This window comes from Micropterus dolomieu, linkage group LG22 (assembly GCF_021292245.1).
Source record: "Micropterus dolomieu isolate WLL.071019.BEF.003 ecotype Adirondacks linkage group LG22, ASM2129224v1, whole genome shotgun sequence".
In the NCBI taxonomy this organism is placed as follows: Eukaryota; Metazoa; Chordata; class Actinopteri; order Centrarchiformes; family Centrarchidae; genus Micropterus; species Micropterus dolomieu.
This window is the reverse complement of record NC_060171.1, coordinates 15296376-15318410: the sequence shown is the minus strand read 5'-3', so window position 1 is coordinate 15318410 and position 22035 is coordinate 15296376. Positions and strand designations below refer to the sequence as shown.

At 40.3% G+C, this 22035-nt stretch overlaps 1 protein-coding gene across 3 annotated transcripts in view; it reads left to right on the top strand.

The window, feature by feature from the left end:
• Positions 1 to 22035, top strand: part of ddb2 (damage-specific DNA binding protein 2) — an 81513-nt gene that overhangs the window by 35489 nt on the left and 23989 nt on the right. The gene's annotated exons all lie outside the window — the stretch shown is intronic.

The following is a 22035-nucleotide window of genomic DNA, read 5'->3' as shown; positions in this document are numbered from 1 at the left end:
TTAATAAGGCATCTGCATTTCCACTTGTAACATCCATAAAGTCGAACAGCCAGAGCTGAATTTCTGTAGTTCTTCACAATCAGATTTGGTCAGAGTGATCAGACATCCCATTTCTCGGCTGATTTGTGGTGATCATGTGCGGCCGTCCCCTGTGCCTGCGTCGCTCTGACAACCATGCCATGCATATCCAGGTAGTGATAATGAGAGACGCTGTCATGGCGATCTATGACTAACAGCAGTTTCACGCTGTGTTAAATCAGGACTGCTGCCTTGTTAGAGTTTGCTCCCTCAGGCCACACCTACCTTTACCATCTGGTAACAAGGCCTCCAAAATCCCAAAAATTAGGATATAAAAAGATGGTTATCATAAGGTGACACATTTGTCACCTTATGATAACCATCTTTTTATATACAGATGTGTTTTTACGGCGAGTGTGCGCGTATTATTATGAATAATTGCTGGTTTTCTTAGTTTTCTATAATAGTTAACTGAATATATTTGGACTCACTTAAAAAGAGCAATGTGAAGACGTCACCCTGGGCTCTGCGGTACATTACTTTTGTTGGCAAACTTTCTATCTATTTCACGATTTTGAGAAAGCAATTTGAATGGAAATCTTGGACATTGTAATCTGCATTTTTTACAATTTTCTTTATGAATTTAATTAAGGCTGCAACTAATCATTGTTTTAATTATACATTCCCCATTAAGTCATTAACAGTTTAGTCTATTAAAAGTCAAAAATTCTTATCTCAGTTTCCTAAAGCCCATGTCATCAAATTGCTTGTTTTCAACAAAAAACATCCAAAACCAAAGAATATTCAGTTTACTAACAAAGACAAAGAAAAGCAGAGAAGCTTAAACTTAGATAATTATTGGATTATCAAAATAGTTGCTCATTATTTTTCTGTTTATCAGCTAATCAATTACTTGACTAATCGTTCCACATCTAGATGAAATGGTCAATTCTGAAACAAACTGCTTTGTCTGAACTGAAGCTCCTCTGCTGTGGGCGACTGTATTGCATTACACCCAGAGGAGAAGAGCAGATGTCCCGGAGAAGTGCTATGAGAGCTCCAGGCAGTCCGTCCTCTGGAGGGGGAGGGGGGGGGTTGCAGCAGATAGGAAGCAGCTCCAGATGGGACATCCTGTGTCATAAATATTGTGTGAATTATTCTGCCTATAATGGCGCATGCCTACTTTGCTATGCTTCCAAGTAACCTTGACCGTGGATTTACAAGTACGGACATAAATTGCAGTGAATGATTTAGAGGCAGCGAGAGAATTCAGTGAAACACGTCGACAATGTTCAGAGTTGTGTCCTGTTTTTTTAATTTATTAATTTAATTTTTTTTAATTCCTTTTCTTTAATTCCCTTCTTTTAAGTTTTCCTACAAAAGTATATAGTGTACAGAAGTAGATTTAATTTGGTTCTCATTATGTTAACTGTAATAACTAGTGTCTATATGAAACAAAAATATACACATTAATTTACTACCTGACAGCTTTTCTCTCTTATTAGTTTTTATCTGGAGGTTTAATTATGTCTACTCTCTAAAGGTCTTGTTTAGATAATGTAGTAGGTGCTAATTAACCAGCGTGCTCTCCCACTTGTAGCTAAGGTCACGATATTGCTTTGTTCATGTTGATCCAGCAACTCAGCCTGAGCTCTCTGCTTTCCATTATGCTTAAAAGCAGAGAACGCTGAAGTAAACCTTTAAAATGAATTCTGGGGCAAGAAATGCAAACGCTGTGCGAGCCGTGTGAGCTGAGTGGATTATCTGTAGCTGCAGTCCTGCTGCTTCTCTGGGATAGTGCCTTTTATTATGGAGTGTTTTATTGCTGCCAGGAGTAAAGCTGACAAGAAAGAGGCAGCTATAAAATGAAGCCTCCCATTCTTGGTCGTCTGCCACCTCCTGTGAAAGCTCTGCAGTCTCTATGCTTGCATGTTTATGTGAACTGTATGTGCATGCAGGGAATTGTTTGTTCAGTTGGTATAAGATGAGAAGCAGAGTTTGTAGAATAAATAAGGCATCCGTGATTACTCATGTGTCACTGTAATCTCTGCTATCTCAGGCTCAGATATCTAATCTGTCCTGTAGTCCAACCACATAGTTCATACAGGAGTTTATGTGTAGAACAGCCCTAGGAGGAAGTTTGAGAAATGATTCATTTTAATGTGCTGCCACATCTGTTTTTGGGCTGACAGAGTTTTGGCTAAAATTAAGTGTCCCAAATATTTTTCTAGAACCCACAATGAGCTAATGGCCTCATCCACAAAACAACATTTGAGCAGTGCTATATATCAGTCAAGTGTGTTTGCTTTTCACCTTTTCAACTCAATTAGTCCAAAACATCAGGATCAGTAGATACAGCATCCCTGGTGGACAGTGGGACACACCCAGGGACATTTTTCCCAAGCTCTGTATGTATGTGCATGTTCACATGCTTTGCAGTAGGGAGCAGCAGGGATCAGTGGAAGCACAGCGCTGACAAGTTGACCCTTACCAAAGCCCTCTGTCATTACAGGGATCAAACTGTTGAAGGCCACAGACTTTCACTTTTACTCCTCCCACTGGAAAAAAATGATGTGCCTGCCCTCTTCACTTATAGATGTAAAGTTTCAGGTTCAGGACGTTTGAGGACGTATTGGAGTATTTTTCACTTCTAGACATTACTGTAGACGACCCCTGTCTTTAGGAACTTGTGTGTGCATAAGTGTGCATGATGCATGCTTCAGTAGATTTCAGCCTGACTGCCATTCATGTGGAAAATGTTCTGCGAGGCTTGAATGTTGCCTGGCTTCTAGAATTTTATCCTTGTGAAAATTATGCAGATGCTTATTTTTGATGAAATTACTGTATCTGCGACAATCCATTTAAGTTTTGCACATAGATATGAAATCTCTCCTACTTTTTATACTCCCAAGAAATTAATATTTTTCCTTGGCTGCTTTGCCTTTGGCCAAAATCATCTCTGGTCTGTTCTTATTTGGCGTTCTATGCAGGAAAAATAAAGACGGAGGGGAACAATATAAGTCCTCCAAATGTCTTCCAAAACAGCGAAAACTTGATTGAAGTTTCCAACCTTGTCTCATATAAATTATGTTTGTATTCTACAGATTTTTTTTGCACAATGACAATTTATTCCCATTAAAGGAAGTGCTCTGGAGTTGTGGTTTGGTTTAGGCTCCTAAAACACTTTGGTAAAGGATAGTGAAAACTTGTGGTTTTGGTTTAATAGTATTATTATATTAGACATGTGAAGTTGCCCCTGTCAGTGTTGACTTTGTCTATGTTTAATAATAATAATAATAATAATAATAATAATAATAATCCCTATTTGTAGAGCACTTTTCAAAAACAAGTTACAAAGTGCTTTAACAAGTGTAAAGAATAATACAAAAAAAAAAAAAAAAGACCACAGACCAAGTTTCCCTAACCATAACCGAGTGATTTGAGTGCCTAAACACAAACAAGACTCGAGTCTACATCCATGCTAGCGGCTCTGTTAGGCTGTACTGAGCTAAATGCTAACATTCTCACAATGACCATGTTAACATGCTGATGTTTTGCAGCTATTTAGTCATAAAAAAATATTGTACAAAGGGAAATTTCAACATGATTGTGGATTTAGATGAAAGGTTAAGGAATCACCAATGTTTCTACGATTCATGAGAGGGCCATGAATGAGTATCAGATTTCATGACAATCCATCCAATAGTTGTCAAGACATCACCAAAAAAATCAACCTCACGAAGGAAAGTCATGGGATAACCAAAGTCAGTAGGATTCATCCTCCGGGGAACCTGAATGTCTGTACAAAATGTAATATCAATCCATTCAGTATTTGTTGAAATATATTCCAAAGTGGTGGACAGACCAACATTGCCATCCCAAGAGCCATGTTGCTCGCATGGCTAAAAATGTTATTCATGCTGTAGAGTTGCTAGGAGCATATATTGTAGGAAACTAAATTAAATGGTTTGACTGTAAATGTTTTGCATGTTGTTAAAAACTGTAATTGCACTTCTCTCAAACTGTATGTTGATGTTGCTAATTATTAATATATATATATATACACACAAATCTAGAAGACAAGGTTGCTCTCATGAGCATGAATAAAGCACAAAACTTCAGAAAGTTCACTTAATGGTATATAGCCTCCAGGGACAATCTCCAATAAAGGCATGGAGTCAAAATTACACCAGTCTGGTCCTTTAATAATGGCCTCCAGAAACAGATGAACCTGTCAGATGTTCAGCAGTTGTTTGAACAGTATATCTGGCGTAATCGAGTAGTTATATGTGTACTTACATGTTTGAGTGTTTGTTTTCTAATGGTAGAAGGAAAAAGAAGGTGTCCATTGCGAGACAGCATGTTTTCTCTCCTCTCCCCTCCTCTGATTACTGTTTTGGCAGCTGACGCCCAGTAATGGAGACCTGGCTGTCAGGGAAATTTGTAGCTGTCTGCTGTAGCGCAGCTCTTCATTCCAATCAGCAGCTGTCAACCCAACCTAGGTCGTTATTAATGACGGCCACTAACTGCCTCACAGATTCTCTGCACTATTTGAGAACCAGCGTGAAATAAGGTTACACTTTCCCAGTGTGCTGCTGTGGGTTAATGGAGAGGTCTTAAATATCAAAGAACTCTAGAAACAACTCCTGGTCCTTCTCTCATTTTATGGAGCTCAGGCGTCATATAAAGAAAATGGGTTGTGATTGTTGAATGTAAACAATAATAAAACAACAAATACTATGTCTGGCCTTGAGAATAGTTCAGCTGTTGGAACAGTCATTGTTATCATGCTGCAGCCCGCGTCGCCATGTCAGTGTATGCATTGCTGAAGTAGTCACCCTGCTTGATTGAGTGAGATAACTGCCTCATAAAAACTTTTTTATATCCTTGTATGGTCGAAGTTGCTGTAATAGAATTGTGTGTGAGGCCATAAATGCAAGCGTGACAGAAAAAGCATGCGTTTGTCAGCTGTTAAACATGGGGCACGGGCATTCAGAACTGCACACTGGGGAACAGCTGCCATATAAATCAATCACCTTTGAAATGCTGCAATGAGCTTGCTGCCCTCACCATCACTCTATGGGTGAACAGAGGAGCAATTCAGGGTGGGGAGCAGCTGATACCAGTGACGTGACACCACCTTCCATCTGCCTGGCAGGCAAGGCAGCAGAGTACACCAGTGGACACCTCTCGTCAGGTTCCTCGCTGCTTAAGCTTGCTGCAGCCCTGCTTTGTTCTGTGCTCGAGGCAAAACGGTGCGGTGCGTTACCGCCCAGAAATACACAAAGAATTTTACCACAATCTGCTTCCCTACGTGGTTGGCTCACATGGTTCACCTCTTATCTTTCATCTGCCAGATTACTTATCCACCCTTTTAGGTTGATGAGTTACACCATAAAGAAGATTGATGCTCTTGGCTATTATGGGCCTTGTAAAAGAGAGAAGATTCCTGCCTTGTGACAGGTAGCAATTAAGTCTTAAAGAGGTGTAACAAGATGCTGGATTATCCTTGTCAGAGGTCATATCAAAGAACAGCATGTATGCTATTTGTAAATTTCTGTGGAAGGTAGAGATTGTTGGGGATTTTTTTGTTTGTTTGTCTGACCCTTGGTTCACAGGTAATCCTTATCTGAGGAATCTTGAGCCTCAAAGGTGCAGCTGTTTCCTACCTTCATTCACAGGACAATCTTTCCATCTTTCCATCCCTCCACAGTCTGCAAAGGAATGCTCACACCTGTAGCACTTCACCCAAATGTGAAGCCTGTTCAGCGGGGCAAACATTCTGCTAGCACATGCTGATCACTCCTCTGATAACAAGCTGTTGTTTTGGAAACAGACAGACTATCTGAGAAATGATAGAGCAAAAGAAGGAATGATGTTGATAATAATAATAATAATAATAGTCACTGTTATATGAGGTGCTGGCGCCCCAGAGTCCTGTGGCTGTTTGCGGTTCATTAAGACGTGTTTTCATTCTGCTTTAGTGTTGTGCCACATTCCACATCGTGTTAAGTTGTTTGTTAGTGGCTGTGTTGGTACAGTGGTGGGTGGAGAAAAGGATATGTCAACAGCTCTACTCATCTGTGGAGAGAACTATATGACACACAGCTAACCGCTCAAGCCACCCGTCAATACATACACTGTAGCTACCACGCCCTGTATGGCACATCACTGTGAAACCACTGACAATTACAGGATGCTGTAGATACTATTTCTCTAGGAGGGGGAGTGAACAGATCTTCAAGTATTCGGTTGTATTTGACTCGCAGTGTCAGGTTTTTAATTTAACTGCTGTTGCATCAGGCTGATGCTCCTCTGTGGAGTCATCTTGCCATTGGCTGGAGAGTGACAGGACAAGAAGTGGCAGGCAGAACACTCAAAGAAAACACTCAAAGAACACTCAAAGAAAATATTGCATCACATTTGCTCGAGATAATCAAGGCCAAACAGTCAAACAAAAGAGGACGGGAGCCTATAGGCACTCTCATCTGCACATTAGAGAAAAGCATTGTTTAGTTTCACATAACAGTTCAGCTGCTGCATAGATATCATTCGTTGTCAAGTAGTTTGACTAATTGATCAAATGTAACAAGTGTAAGTGTGTGTAAGTTTGCTGGGTGCTTCTTTACTATCGTTTGTGGCATAATCACAGTCAGACCTGTAACACGATCACATGTCTTGAGGAGATGAAAGGAGCCTGAGGCTGGTGGGGAGGGTGTGATGTGTGACACTTCACACTTGTACGCAGCAACAGCAGTTTCATGAACGTAGTGAACTTGTTTCTTTTGTTTGTCTTCTTGCATACACAGTCATTACTGTGTGTTTTCCGGAACTAGATAGATTGATGGTAAAAGCACTTCCTTCGGCATGTTGATGACAAATTTAAAGTATCTAGATGATTATCAGTATTATTGCGGTATTGCTAAAATGTGCTGAAAATGTTCAGAAAGTACTGATACAAAGATTAAAACTATTTCATCAAATTTTATATTGAAAACCATAAATAAAATTAGGAGCACTGTGTTTATGCAAGCATTTTGACTCTATGAACAATTTACATAAATATAAATGTGTTTTAAAGGGGCCATGTGTAGTTTTCAGTGGCCTCTAGTGGTGAGGTCTCAGATTGCAACCACTATCTTCCCCAGCGTGTGCTCAAGCTATTGACCGAGCCAAAACATAGGCCAACACACCGGAGATGGCATCACAAAATTCTAGTAAACTCTCACTGCAACATTACAGTAATATTGCTAGAACTAAATTTTTTGGATTATAACAAAAGCGGTTAGTGAGCTAGATGGAAAATTAGAAATGTTGTTATAGTAAGTACCGTTACTGTATGGAATGGTTCTTCCATTCAACAACTCTGGGTCACGCATGTTAGGGCGACTGGGACCTGCGAAGAAGCTGTGTACCAGAGTATCAATAAAACGGCAATAAATCTAAATTGAATGTCGTAAAGCAAACGGTGTCAGATCCATGCTAATCTAGCTGGCTGCACCTTGCATCACTTTTGGTTTTAAAAACAAACAGTCCTACATTTGCTTTGTACTGTCATTACATCGTTTCTTCCGTTTAATACAGGCTTAAATCAACACTTCTACATTATACTGGTGGTACACATGATAGTAATATGGATCGCATAAGCTGGTGAAGTAATGTGGCAAGCCATAACGTTACAACTATGGTAGTTTGCAACGGATAACGTTAGCAACTGCTCAGTGTTAGCTGGCAAACATTATCTAACTTGAACCAACTAGAACTCAAAATCTCAATATATTCACATGCTTTGCAAAAATGCTAGCTTACCTGTCCAGTAGAATGAAAGCCAGCTCAGGGTTGGTTTTCAAAAGCCTTTCTGATGTTGACCCGTGTTTTCCCCCGACATCGATCTGATTGTTGTTCGGCCTGACGATCTGATTGTTGTTTGTTTTTTGTTGGAGTCTGTGTTGTGTTTTGTGTGGGAGCCATTCATTTTTTGTGTTAGTGGACTAACGCAAAACTTAGTGGAGCTGCGGTTTTGTCGCTGTGTGTACAGTTCAGAATTTGAATGGCTCGGGAGCTGGTGCAGAATTTCCAAGATTTATTCACATAGGATACAGCATAAAGTGGCTGTTCCAAGGGACCGAGAAAGCAGGCTTGTGGTTAATTTTTATGTGAAGTTACAACCCGTTCACAAATAAGCAAGAGAAAAATGATTAATTTATAAATGTTCTCATTAAAAATCTTATAGCCCCCTTAAGATGACAGTGACAGTAACTGCAATGAGCCTAACAACTGACATAAATACAGTGGAGTCTTGTATAGGAGTCTACAGCGTTTTTCCTGTTGGAACACTTTTATAACTCATTTGACGATTGCAGGATTTTAAATAAAAAAAAAAATGTCTGTTGGTTGACGTGCAAGGGGTGAAAATTGTCTGCAAGACGCACAATGCATGCAGCAGCAAACATGTTTTTACAAGAGTAGGTAACACTGCGAGCTTCAGTTTACAAGCTATTAGCAAGTTAGACAGACAAACCATGACATTTTCCTCCATTCCGAAGTCCCCAAATCATGCATTGAGCTAAAAGTTAACTTACCCTGCATTCGCTGTAATGTGATTTTCTTCAATTAAACCAAAATATGGCCAGACTTCAGTCAGGGTGAAACATTTCTGTGCGTGGTAATCAAACGCGGTTTTAATAATTTAAATTTGAAATGGTAATACTAACCGAATTTTGCCGAGGTTTATCATTAAACTGGTAAATGTTTCATCCCTAATCAAGTCTACAGCTACACTATTACTTCTGTGAGGTTGCACTCATATTCACCACCTTAGTTTAGCGTGTTAGCATGCTAACTTTTGTTAATTAACGCTGAACATAAAGTACAGCTGTCTGATGGGAATGTCAGTTGGCAGGCATAACTAAGTATTAAGTATTGGACAAATTATTCAATAAATATCTTACACGTGTAATGTTGAAAGGATATGTATTTATTTTGTTAATTGACTCAGAGAATCCTCTGCAGAGTAAATATAAGTGACGCTGGGATCTGCTAAATCCATCAGCCTTTGTGAGTGTAATACCAGACTGTCAGGGGGAATGGTAAACCTCACTTTTATATGCGTCAAACAAAACATGATGAACAGCCACAAAGTCGCACAGCATTAAAAGTTCACTTTTCCCACATCGCGCTGCCACAGAGCAGGGCACGTCTACAGAACCAAAAGACCATAACTCATGCACGCTCTATAAATTAATCACTTCCTGGGTTTCGTCACTCTAAGGCGAGACTGTTTCATCTCTGTGCAGATGAAAAATCTGGGGTTGTGAATTACATTCACTCATGGATCAGCTTATTCTTGAATACGCATGCAAAAACTATTTCACAAGGGAGCTGTTACATTCACAGAGTCACTGTTATCCTGTGCACTTTTACAGGTCTAGTTTCATATCCATGAAATAAGATGCCTCTGTCTGGGTAATATCTAGACAGGGGTTTCTATAGGTGTCAAAATTAAACATTTGTGCAGCTGGGAAGTTGTTTTAGCTCTGGTCTCTAGAGGAAAAGCAGCAGTTAAAGGACACTTTCTAAAAAAGACTGGCCTTAGTAACAACTACTTCAATCCTCAGTGGATAACCACACTTCCATGCATTCACATTTAAAATAATTTTTTGAATCACTTTGGATGAGTACCTCACAAATTGCACCCAGGTCTCATAACGTTGTTTAAACTGCGGAATTTGTGGATGTTTCTGACCTTACAGACCAGTTCCTAGAGTGTCACAGTGACTTTGGAAAGTACATGGACAGGAGAGCCTTATCATTCATTCACAAGAGCAAAATGTAGGTCATTGATTTATTCATTGGAACAGTGGGTTGTTTACACACTCCACATGATGTGAATAGTGGAGCGACACGTGTGTCACATCAAGTTGACCTACACTAAATGATAGCCATGTTTATGTGTCATTTAATGACTTTTGAAAACAGCAGTTGACAAAATCTCAACTCAAGGACCATGTGGTAGCTCTTCCGGAACTTTTGAACATGTTGAAGATTTGAACACTTCTAAGCTAAGCTCAACTTCTAAGCCATCATGGATGAGACGTCTTTAAAAGGCTCATAATAAATGGAAATATAAATATCTACAATTTCATGTTAGCTTGGCAAACTGTCTCTGCTGACGTTAAGCGGTCACATTACACTGGTTATCAACTCGGGAAGCCAACCCAGGTTTTCCCAATCCAGCCATGAGCATTGTTCACATAAAAGGGGCGGTGTTTGCAGCATATGACCCATCACATGGACAAGTCTACTAGTAGCAGCGATTATTTAAAAAAATAAAAAAATCGTCCGGGAAAGCCAAAGGGCTTTGCCAGTTTCTGAACACTCATGCTCTCGTAAGAGACTATCTCACGATCCATGCACTGAGCTCCATTCTGTGAACGGTGATGCCATTTTCCAAGAGAATTGATTAGTCTGTAGGCATTGCTTCTATATGCGTTGATCTGTTATCTTGAACAGGTTAGGTGTACACATGGGTGTGCAGCAAAAGTTGAAATGGCGATGTACCCCGGTAAGAATTGAACCACCCTGAAAACCCACGGTTAAACCTGAAGTTACCTCGCTAACCCCAAATCCTTCTTCATAGTACAGGCTTCACAGAATGTGAGATTGTCTTTTTGTTGTTTTTTCAGAAACAAGTTATAAAAGGTAATAAAAGTACACCAAAATTAGGCACATAAGATAAAAAACCAAAAACATTATTAAGGCGTTAACTTTTAGTCACAGCTGAGAACCATTAGAAATTGAGTAAAGTTCTGAGTGAGCAAAACAGCAGCATGGATTTTAAGTTCTGTTACCTTTACTTTTAAGGCTGGGTCTGGATCTCTGCCTATGTTTAGGCTCATGAGGGGTTAAGGTAAAAACATTTGAGGGTAAAACTCATTGTGCCATTAAACTTATCCAGTGAACATATAATTTAAAACTTGCATCCATGCTTTAGCCCTTAGCTGTCCATCCCTGTTTTAAAATAAGCAATTACTAGATAGTTTAAAAAAAGAAATTTTTAACTACAAACACTGAAAATGTGCCCACAAAAGCCTATGCACAGGAACATGTAGTATTCTTGTCATAGTCCTAATGTTGACATCTACTTAACTTTCACTTCAAATCCTCTGTGGCCTATGTAGCCTAAATTGGTTAATGGGTATCTGCCAGATCTTAAAATCTGTTGTAAAATTTACAGGAATCTGGAATGAGGATATTATGGCAGCTAATATGTCTCCTAATCCTCGTTAAAAGTGTGGTTGTGATTAACCTTATTGTAGCCAAGTTGTTTCATGGATTAGATCACATTATTACAGCCCACATTTTAAGGTGGATTCCCAAAATGCACTTCTGTATTAGCTTTAATAGTCACAGACACATTTATCTCGGAGGGAGCACTGTGTGCTGCCTGTAGACTTTCCTGACAGTGTCCATGATAGAGTGTCTGCTGAAACAGTCTTTGTAAAGAGGCACCCACAAATATAGCAGCTTGTTTCCCTGACGGAATGTTTTAGGGTGACAGGGCTATAAAATGTGGGTAAGAAAATGGATCATGCGAATCACACAAGGCTGACAGAGTGACACCGTGGAGCCGAGGAGGAATATTTGCCCATTTTATACACTGTGAGAGAACACTCGAACAAGGAAAGGAAACCATGGAAATTAACAATTTTGTGGCTAAGCTATTAGTGGCTTTTTGGCTGGCAATGCTAAAGATGGATAGCTTATCTGACTTTAATAGCTGGCACAGCAGCATTAGTGCTGAGTTGGAGCGAGGAGAGGAACAATACGGCACATTAGAGGAGCAGCCAGCACACGCCAGAAACTGCTCCAGACTTCTAATTAGCATTCATTAACAGTAGGGGAAAGAGCGATTATGGTCTTTAAGTAGTGCATTAGCTAATGTTGCTTTTTCTCATGTCAGCAGATTTAAGTAGGAGGGGTGTGCTGCCACATCAGATCCACTGCTTTGTGCTGACTGAGAGGTTTTGGTGGATGTTTTTGATGACCTTAAAATAGACTGCTGCTGTTTGTTTACACTAGCTATTACTGCTAACAAGGCCACAGGCTCAGTCAAACATGACTGACGGCTTGCTACTATCACAGCTGCTGCAGTCTTGCCTGGATGTGTGACAGTTTTTGTGTTTTCCTGTTGCTTGACAGGTGAAATGTAGCTTTCTGTGTGATCTATTAACCTGATACTAGACCTCTGAATGGCTGTTCACCTCTGATTCACATATGTAATTGATAATGAAGCGAAATTATATGTCAGTTTGTGGCCGCGGTTTTATCTGGCATCAAGTCATACTGAAGTCTTTCAGCGGCGGAGCACTTAGCCTACACATTGTTAGTGTGTTGTTAATTTGTCATTTTGTGTGCTTGAACGACGGATAACAGCTGTCTGAGCCTGCAGGCTAATGTTACATAGCCACATGGAGCATTTCAGAATAAGAGCGTTTTGCCTGCCTGATTTTGCTAACTTGTTAGTTAGTTTGTTCAGTTGTCCTTGATTTTTGTGCTTCTACAATGGTTAAGTAGGCTACGTAGTAGTACGTAATTGTTTCTTTTTTGTCTGTTATGACTGTGTTTATTGTTGATGTACGATCGTAAGTCTGCAAAGGGTTTTTTATTTTGAAAATCGACCGGATTCTCTATGCCGTTCTGTATGTGACTTCCTTCCTTCCTTCCTTTATCTGCTCTGTGTGGAAGAGGATTAGAGCCACATGTGAATTATTTTTTGAGTTCTGAGATTAAAGTCAGAACTCAAAAAAAATTTCACATGTGGCCCTAATCCTCTTCCCCAGCTTTGTGCTGCTTCCGTCAAAAAACAAAAAACAAAACTAGCAGTGAATATTGAACTTTAGCAAAACTTCAATAAAAAAAAAAAAAATCGCTTATCTGGCAGAAAAATCACAAGATTTTTTCCCCCAAATCGTTCTGCTCTGTTCAGTATGTTTCCCAGAACTTTCTAAGTCAAAAAAACATTTTCCTTTCTTTTTAAGATACATGTCAAAGAAAAATCAGATCCTGGTTGCACCTGAAACCTGATATTTGGCCAGTGGGGGCAGCGCAAGTCGCTTTAAACACAAGATTGTCCATATAAAGTTCATATGGCAAATTATTTCACAAACAGTGGCTTATTTATATGTCAAGTTGGAGTATTGTTAGCGTCCATTTGACAAATGTAAGACCAATATTCACTGTCCATTTAGCTCTGTTTTAGTCTTCAGTCTTCTAAGGGAAATATCTGGCTTTTTAGCAGCTAAATGCTCTACTTTGTTCACCAGGTAGTTAACTTCTGTTTGGTGTTGGGCAGTTAGTGTACAGTGTCAGTTTTTATAGCTTTTTTTGCTGAAATTAGCTGCCTGCTGTGACTGGAAACTAACCTGATGATAGCGGTAAGACTGAATTAAAACAGTAAAGTTGCAGGCTGAAACCAAAACAGTGAATTGATAGCACATTTAAGTTCTGTAGAGTTGAGAAGAACTGCAGAGTCGGGTGATAATTCCCCATAGGTTCATCACTGTGAATGACCTATTTCACATTACACATGGTCATTTGATCCATTGTTGTTACAAAAATAGTTTATAGCTGCTTTAAGTATTTCTATATAATATTATTATCATAAAATATTCACGATTTAAATGAGCAACAATTAAAGTAAGGAGAGAAAAAAACCTCCCTTATTATTTAAGTTTTTAACGGTCAAAAACCTAGCCTGTCTGCTCCATCAGGATGGAGGATCAATGGGTTTGATTTGATTAGATGTGACTGACAGTAGTGACTCCATGGCAACATGAGAGAATAATTCAGATTTGCAGTCATGGAAATATGGAAATATGAAACATGGAAATATCACATTTTGTTTTAAAAGAACTTCACAGACAAAACCAAACACAGACTGTGAAATAACCATTGTTGTTCTGACTTCATGTTCATGTGGGAACCCATCACTCAGAGCTTCTAAGTTTCTAGATTTCGTGGCCTGTGACACTTTTATAGCCAAGCAACGCCACTGACAACCCCTTGTCACATGGAGCATTTGTCTATAAGTTGTAAGCAGGTCAACCAATCATGATTATCCCTTTTTAGGATTATTTAATTTCACAAATGTTTACAGTCAAAGCAAATAGTTGAGGAAAAAACTGAAAAAGTAAAGATTTGAGTAGCAGTAATTTATTTTTGTACTATTTTGTACTCCTATCTTTTTTATCGGATTGTGACACCTCAGATTCATTTTGCAAATGGGGGTGCAGACCCACAAGTTGGAAATCACTGACTTAGAGTAAGAAGCTGATTGAGAAAGTTGGTTACCAAAGCCCTACGAACATCCTTACACACCAGCATGCTGATCGATGACAGAATATTGTTTGTCCACATCTTTATTCAAGTAATTTTACTGAGATTGGCAGATGCAGGAGCTCAATCTTTTTTTTATATTGTTTGTTTTCTAGAATCTCCTGTAGATTAAACTGGGCTGTGGATGAATCCTGAACAAACAGAAGGTGCTGTTAGCTGATGGTTTTATAATTTCCTCTTACTTTATAATTGCAAATGAGGCAAAGCTCAAACATTATTCAGCTGCCCTCAGCTGTAATTAAAGCCACAAATATGCTTTACGACACTGCATGTTTTATGTGGAGAAATCGCAGTCCACACTTCGCTCTGAGTTTATTCATCCACAGCACCTGTAAATGTAATATAGTAGGTAGTTGTCCAGTCTGAGAGTGACAACATCCTAATCTGGCTGTTGATATTGGCAACTGTTTGACCTTGAATAAACTGGAAAAAAAACCCTCTCCTTCATGAGTGAAGCGATCTGAAGTGTTGAGCTGTTCATGTCGGACTGTCAGCAAGTCCAGGCTCGACTGCACAGAGTGCCCTCGGCCAGGAGAGTGTGGAATGAGACAGGCCGAACGCAGGAGCTCTGAAGTCTAACAATAACATCCACATTCAAGACAGGTGATAAAAGAAAAGTCACTCTTGTCAAACACGGAAGCCACTGAGGCAAAAGTAAGCACGAGTTTGCTTTCTTCCTTTTTCTTATTATCTTTATTATTATTACTGCACCGGGCGGTCAAGGTTCACTAAGAGAGCACACTTAAGCATGGATCCTGTCCCCCGCACACATAACTCTCTGTCTTTCTCCTAACACCAGTGCTGCTGTGTGTGCTCTGCTAATATTGACTCTCCTGACTAACACTGCCTCTATTGAGTCAAACACAGAACTGTTTGACTAGAATTAGAACATCATTGAGATAACAGCCGTGGACCTGTCCAGGCTGGAGCTGTGGCGCTAATGTAAAGCAGAGCAGGAGGAACCGCACCTGATGATTTTCAGCAAGTGAGCTGGAGGTGCAGAGAAGGAGTTCACAGTCTGGTCCCCACACAAATGTTTTCTCACTCTGCAACTTTTATCACCTTTGCACAACAACAGCCACTTGTGAAATGTCTTCTGGCAAAATCACACATGGTCAGCATTGTTTCTGTGTGGGCAAAGCTGCGTTTATGTGTGTGGTTTTTCTGTCATTAAGCTCATTGAGTCCTCGAGGTTGTAAAACTGGCTCGCCACCGGGGGCCATTGTGCCGTTTGTGCCTCCACGTTGACAACAAAGTGCCATCAAACTCGTTGGCAGCGGGAATAAAAGCTTACCGTTGTGTGCCAAAGCACATTTTTAATCTGAATGCAGGTATTAAATTCTTATCTGCGGTTACACGTTGCAGCTGTAATGTTAACAGCTCTACCCAACCATGAAACGCACAAAGAACACACAGATAAGCAAACCTACTCGACTACTCACCACTTGCAGGCCTACTCACTCACTCACTTTATCACTCTTTATCTCTCCTTCTCTCACATACAGATTTTACAGACTGTGTCCGAAATCACTCCCTATTCACAATATAGAGCACTGTATTTATCCTTAGCTATTTTATTTTAGCGTCCAAATTCTGCATGCAATTTATGCACTATATTGCGGCCTGAAAAATGTCTACAGAGGGGGGGAAGCAGTATCCATGTCATGTTCATTACTGTCTACTGATAATTCCAAAATATAACAAGTTTACTCTGTTGGATGACACAAAATGAATATGATTTACTGTTCACAAAAGGGTAAACTATGGAGTGTCTATAACATGCTAATAATAAGCTAGTTAGCCAGAAATACTAACATTTGTGGTGCAGTGTTAAATCCATTCCTTATATTTTTGCTGTTATATTTTTGGTTCTAGGTTCTCCAAACTTTTTAAATACCAAGTATCTCTCTTTCTACAACCCCATGAACACTGCTTTAGCATGCAGAGAAATTTAAACCAGGACAGGGCTGGTGGACAATTGCTGTACAGGGAAGTTGTTTAGTGAACGGTCAATTCTGCAATAAATTTTCATGATGTTTCTGTAAATCATCACTCGCCGTTTTTAACTGATACGCTTCGCTGAGCCCTGCCATCTGGGTCAGGGGCAGGCCATGTTTGTCAACCACATGAAAGGGGAAGAGCTGAATAAAAGGCTGCTGCATACAGCAGCGCAGCAATCTTTTCTGCTTATGTGGTTTCATTTTAGCCCTACAGGCCCTCATGGTATTTTGAATCGCCCTGGGTTATGTATTCACTTGGTCATGTAAGCTAAATGAACCATCCATAATGTAAATGAGAAAGAAAGAGAGATTGAGAGAGAGACAGGGATGCAAATGCAGTAGTGCCTCTGGTGTTGGGAGAGAAGAGAAAGACATGTCAGCATTTTCCCACATTTCACTTTCAAATGAGCCACAGCTGACTGGAGAGTAAAACCTCCGCACTGCATATACCAAATAGTGTAATTACTTACCAAAAGATTCAACAATATGTGAATTTAAAAAGTCAAAAGCATCACAGATGTGGTTTATCCTCTAATTCATATGAAAGGGCTTCTCATCCTTGTCTTGGATTTACATGTGGGGAGATGATTCTGCGGTCCCTGCTCCATCATTTACAGAGTTGCTGACTCTCTCTGACGGGCTGGCGGGAGTTATGTGCTTTCGTGTTTATAATGGTTGAACCTCCACCCCCATGTCTTCTATACCCACTTAGCACGCAAAGTCCCAAATGTACTGTTTTCCCATTTAGGAGATGGAAAGCACTTTTGTAAATAGTTAATAGCTTTCCAGGGACATAGGTCGTGTTTTGAGTGTAGAATAATCACTGTTGGAAATTCGTGTCTGCCTGTTCAAGTCACAACACAAGGTAACCACATAACAACACTGCTGCGGTCTGCGCTCCATTTCATTTCAATCAGTAATTATCTGGCATATTTGAACTTGGCACTGCAAAACATGATGTAAGTTATTTTGTGTCCTCGATGAGAAATATTTCCTGGCATTTCACTGCTTCCAGAGTGTTACAGCCAATTTAATATTAGATAAATATTTGAGCTGGCATGCATTGAAGCGTATGTCAGATGAGCAAAAAGCACTGGCACTATGGATACGTTTAGCTACTCAAAGGGAGGAAAAAGATGAGGGAGAGGCCTTGTCTGTTCTCCATTAGAGTCCACTCAGTTCTTCTACAAACAGAGAGGATGCTAGCCAAACAAGCTTATTCAAGGGGGTTCTGTGTGGACTGTGTTAGCTCAGCAAATCCAGCTCCACAAACATGCTTCAAAGAATCCTGCTATCTCCGCAGAGCCTTTGATGTGGGTATTGATCATGTAGTGGTCTGTGAGAAAGAGGGATGCAGTGGAGGTTTAGAATTGTGTTCTGGCTCAGATAGAATAGATAATAGCAAAAACATGCACTCCCATCACGCCATGCGGCGCTTCAGTTATGACAGCTGCACAACCATTTTCTGGCTCTGAGGTAGATGCGATTAGGAGTAAAAGACAAGGGAAGAGCAAATCAGATCATTTGCCCTGAGGACAGGTCACAGCGCATTATGTTTACCACCGCGGAGGAGCCCGAGCACAGTTGACAGAAGAGCGCCACACCCCCAGGTGACAGTAAAAGCAGTCTGAGATTTCCACCCACTTCTAAAAGCATTAATACATTCTCATTTTAAAAGTTCACCTCATTCTCAGAAGGAAAACATGCACAAGAAAACAAATTCAAGGTGTCGCGCTAAAGCAAAACAAAGCCAACACTTCCATGGATCACACAGCCACACTGTATGCTATAGAAAGACAAACAAAGTCTGTTCTTAGCATGGTAAAACAACCACCCACAGCCCTGCTCCTGTCTCACACTGAGACCATTAGTCACAATGATTTCTCTGCCAGCTGTCCTGGTGTTTGCTTAAGCTAGCCTCGCAGGCAGGTTGAGCCTCATTTGAATTCTCACTTCAGTTTATTAGGCATGTGCTGAATCATTAGTATCCAGTAAGGCAGATGCACGTGTTCTTCAGGTAATGTTCAAATGCAAATCTGGACGGCCATTAATCATGCGGGCAAACATACCATGAAAATAACATGCTCTGTGAATCATAAAAACCCACAGTCATCCAGCGTTTTTGATTTTTGGATCAACTGGCCCGTTCACCTTGTCAACAGTAGTCGCAGCCAGCGCTCTAATCTCATTTGTGCACATGGATGCTGTAATCTTAGCCTTTATACTCATACCTGGCCCTGTGTGATAAAAGTTGCTCCTTTTATTAGTGAATGAACTTTGCAACTTAGCCATATCTATTGAATTAAATAACAACTCCTTAATGTGCCATGTGTAATTGCCTACCATTTAAAAAGTGCAATGTGCAAGGTACTGAATAAGAGCATATTTTGAGATAAACAGCTGATGTGTGCGCTGAAAATGAGGCTTTTGTGTTTGCTTTTGCGTGGGAGATTGACTGAGCTTTATGCAGATATGAAAATCATGCAGTGCTATTTCACCCTCTTTCAAATGCCACCTATGATTGTTCACAGATAAGCTGGTTCCAGTGTGAGTTATTTGCATGAATGCACTGGCAGGACAAAGGTTTGAAATACACTTCTCCTTCTTTTTGTGGCAGACAAGGACTCACAGATATCACTTCAGCGGGTTAATAAGAGGTGCTTTGAACGCTCATTTATTCTTTGTACTAGCAGAAATAACGGTAGAAGATTCAGGTGACGTGAGGAAGTTCAGTCAATCTTCACCACATCCAAATACCATTTAGTCATCATACATCATCCTGCATTGTGCCATTGTCAGTACAGTCATTTCTGGCATCTCCTTTCATCAGCAAACTGCTTGAAGCGCTGCTTGAATAATCAGCCAACTGCACGCAAAGCCCGGTTACGCTGCTGCGTTAACTAGATGAGATCAACCACTGGATTTTTCTATGAGGGACACATTGTAGTTACCATGAAAGTGAGTCAACGGAAATCAGTCATGGCATACTGTCACCACAGTAAGGACACAGCCAGCTAAAAGTGCAGCCAAGCCACATATACTGGGCAAGGAGAATATACTCAACTGACAGCTGCAAGCACTTAGTCGGCTGCCAAGAACAAAGACAGGGAGGAAAAAATACTATTGAGCCCAATGTGGCTATAATGAGCCTACACAACAATTGCTTCCAATATTTTGAGTAACAAATCAGTCGTGTCTTAAATTGCGTTTGCCAGAGGTCAGCTCTCTGTGTTGATGTGTAACCACAACAACTAGCTTGAAGACAAATGGATTCCTCATTACAACTTGGGCTTGAAATGATTAAGGTGGAGGTCAGGAAATAAAATGGACAGAGACGGACTTAACATCTGCTCGAGTCATCTTTGGAAAAACTCATCGATTGCACATGTAAGAGCAGCTAAAGTGACATATCGGACTGAAAAGAGGAGCAGGAGGCAGCAGATGGGATGAGGTGTTCTGAACCACTAACCACATGCACTTAAGGGTCAGAGCAAGTCTTGTCCAATGTGCTTCTAAACAGCTGAAAAACACAAACTTTACCGCCGGGAGTCTTGAGTCGAGTTTGTGACTCTTTGACCCATCTGCTCGTCAACAGCCGCACCAACAGAAAAGACAGCGTGGGAGCTGTTACCTCTTTTTAACACTGAACACGGTGCCTCATGCCTTCACTGTGCCTTTTAGTATGCATTAAGGCAGAGGAGCTTGTGGTGAGCAAGCAGTGCAGAGGAGCCCGCAAAAAAAAGAAGCCAGATGAGTCCCAAGAGGCTGGGAGATGGGCTGAATGACAATTGACTGGCTGTCAACACTCATCTGCATTCGCATATCTTTCTGGCTGACACATTTGGCTGGCAGGCTGCCAATGCCTTGACATATGAAGATGTAGTGCACAGATCCTGCTCAGAGCCGAAGTTCTGTTCTCAAGCAAAATTTACTTGTTTCCCACTAATTGACTTTCATTGTCAGGGATTGTTATCCTTGCCACTAAAAGAAGGTAGAACACCTTGTAATGGGTTCTGGTGTAAAGGACAGTGGTGACTGTGATTGAGGTACTTGCTTCGACATGCCCTTCTCATCATCAGCAACCATTCAGTTGTTATGATACAGCTTTGGATGCAACTGAAACCCCCATCATACCTCAAATGCCCAGAACAGCCAAGTATAGAGTGCTACTGGATAGGGTTACACTTTCATCACACGTATTTAAACCCATGCCCACTTTTCACAGCCTGATTCAGGACAGCGTGTTATCCATGTAAGCAGAACGAGGTCATGAACCTGCTGCTCAAGTCAAATTTACCAATAACAAAATAGCTACTTTAAAGCTGATATAATCCGTGTTTTATAGTGGATCAAATAACTGTAATGTGAAATGTCTCACTCAGTGTAAACTTGGTTCACTCTCAATGCTTTCTTAGCATTGTTTTAGTTACAGCAAGCAGATATTTGCAGCAGAAAACCTCTAAGAACTCACTGTGCACTACCTGCTTGGTGCCAAACGAGACACAGATAAAGTTAGCAACTAGCTAATGAACACAGCGGATAATTTAACAACTAAAGAGCCAGATAATGTTGGACTAACATTCAAGATGTGGACACAAACACGAATGCTGATGTGTTCAGTGTCTGCGGGATGTATAAACAGGCTGCTGTTTGCTCACAAGTTGGCCAAATCAACTTTAAAAGGTGACACTGCTGGGTTTGCAGCTTGTGTTTTGCTCCCAAGTGGCCAAAAAAATCAGTTCTTGCTAATTTAAGATGATAAAGGTGATAAAAAGGATCACTTTTAAGCTTAGGGTTAATAAAATAACATGAAAGTAGAGTTTCAATCAGATACATTTTGAGGTAATGATTTTATATTGTAAATAGTGATAAATTATATTATAAATAGTGGACTGTGCTATTTTGAACTGAATTATGAATTGCCCTCATCAGCATCATAGATTGATGTGAAAATTATTTCATCCAGCCTGTGCCAAAAGGCAGCTTAAGACCTCTTTATCAGAGTCATTCAAGCAAAGCGTCAATAAAACACTGCAATTAGGCTTGCTCTTTTAAAATCTGAGATGGTCTAATTGACTGTGTGTATTCAAGTAGAACATCAGAATTCCCTCCAGCAAGTTTAATAACATTGATAAGCTTAATGCATAATCATAAGCTTGATGCTCTGACAACATGGCATCTTTAAGACTTGGGTTATGCTTGTTGCAGGCCTTTTGTGTGCAGTTTTCATTTGTTTTCCTCAAGTGTCTCTTTGAAACTGATAATGTTGAAAAGGAGTTTCATAATATCTTTATAATGCTCTCGCCACTTGGTTGTGGAGGGCTTGCAGTGAGGAGCTGGGGATAATAGTGTGGTGCAGCACATCAAACAGAGCCTGGTCAAAAAGCAAAACACTTGATATCTCATAGGAGTGAATTTAATGGCCACTGGTTGCTCCTGGCTCTTGACCCTCTCCAAGAGGCCGCATGTTAGTCACTCTCCAGTGCTTTCCAATTGAAACCCAGCCAGACTGGTGGTAGATGAGATTTCAACGGTCTACTCAAAGCCTGGATGACTGTACCACTAGCTTCAGCTGGTCATTAGACTGGCGATGCTCAGTTGAGAAGAGAGGGAAAGTGGA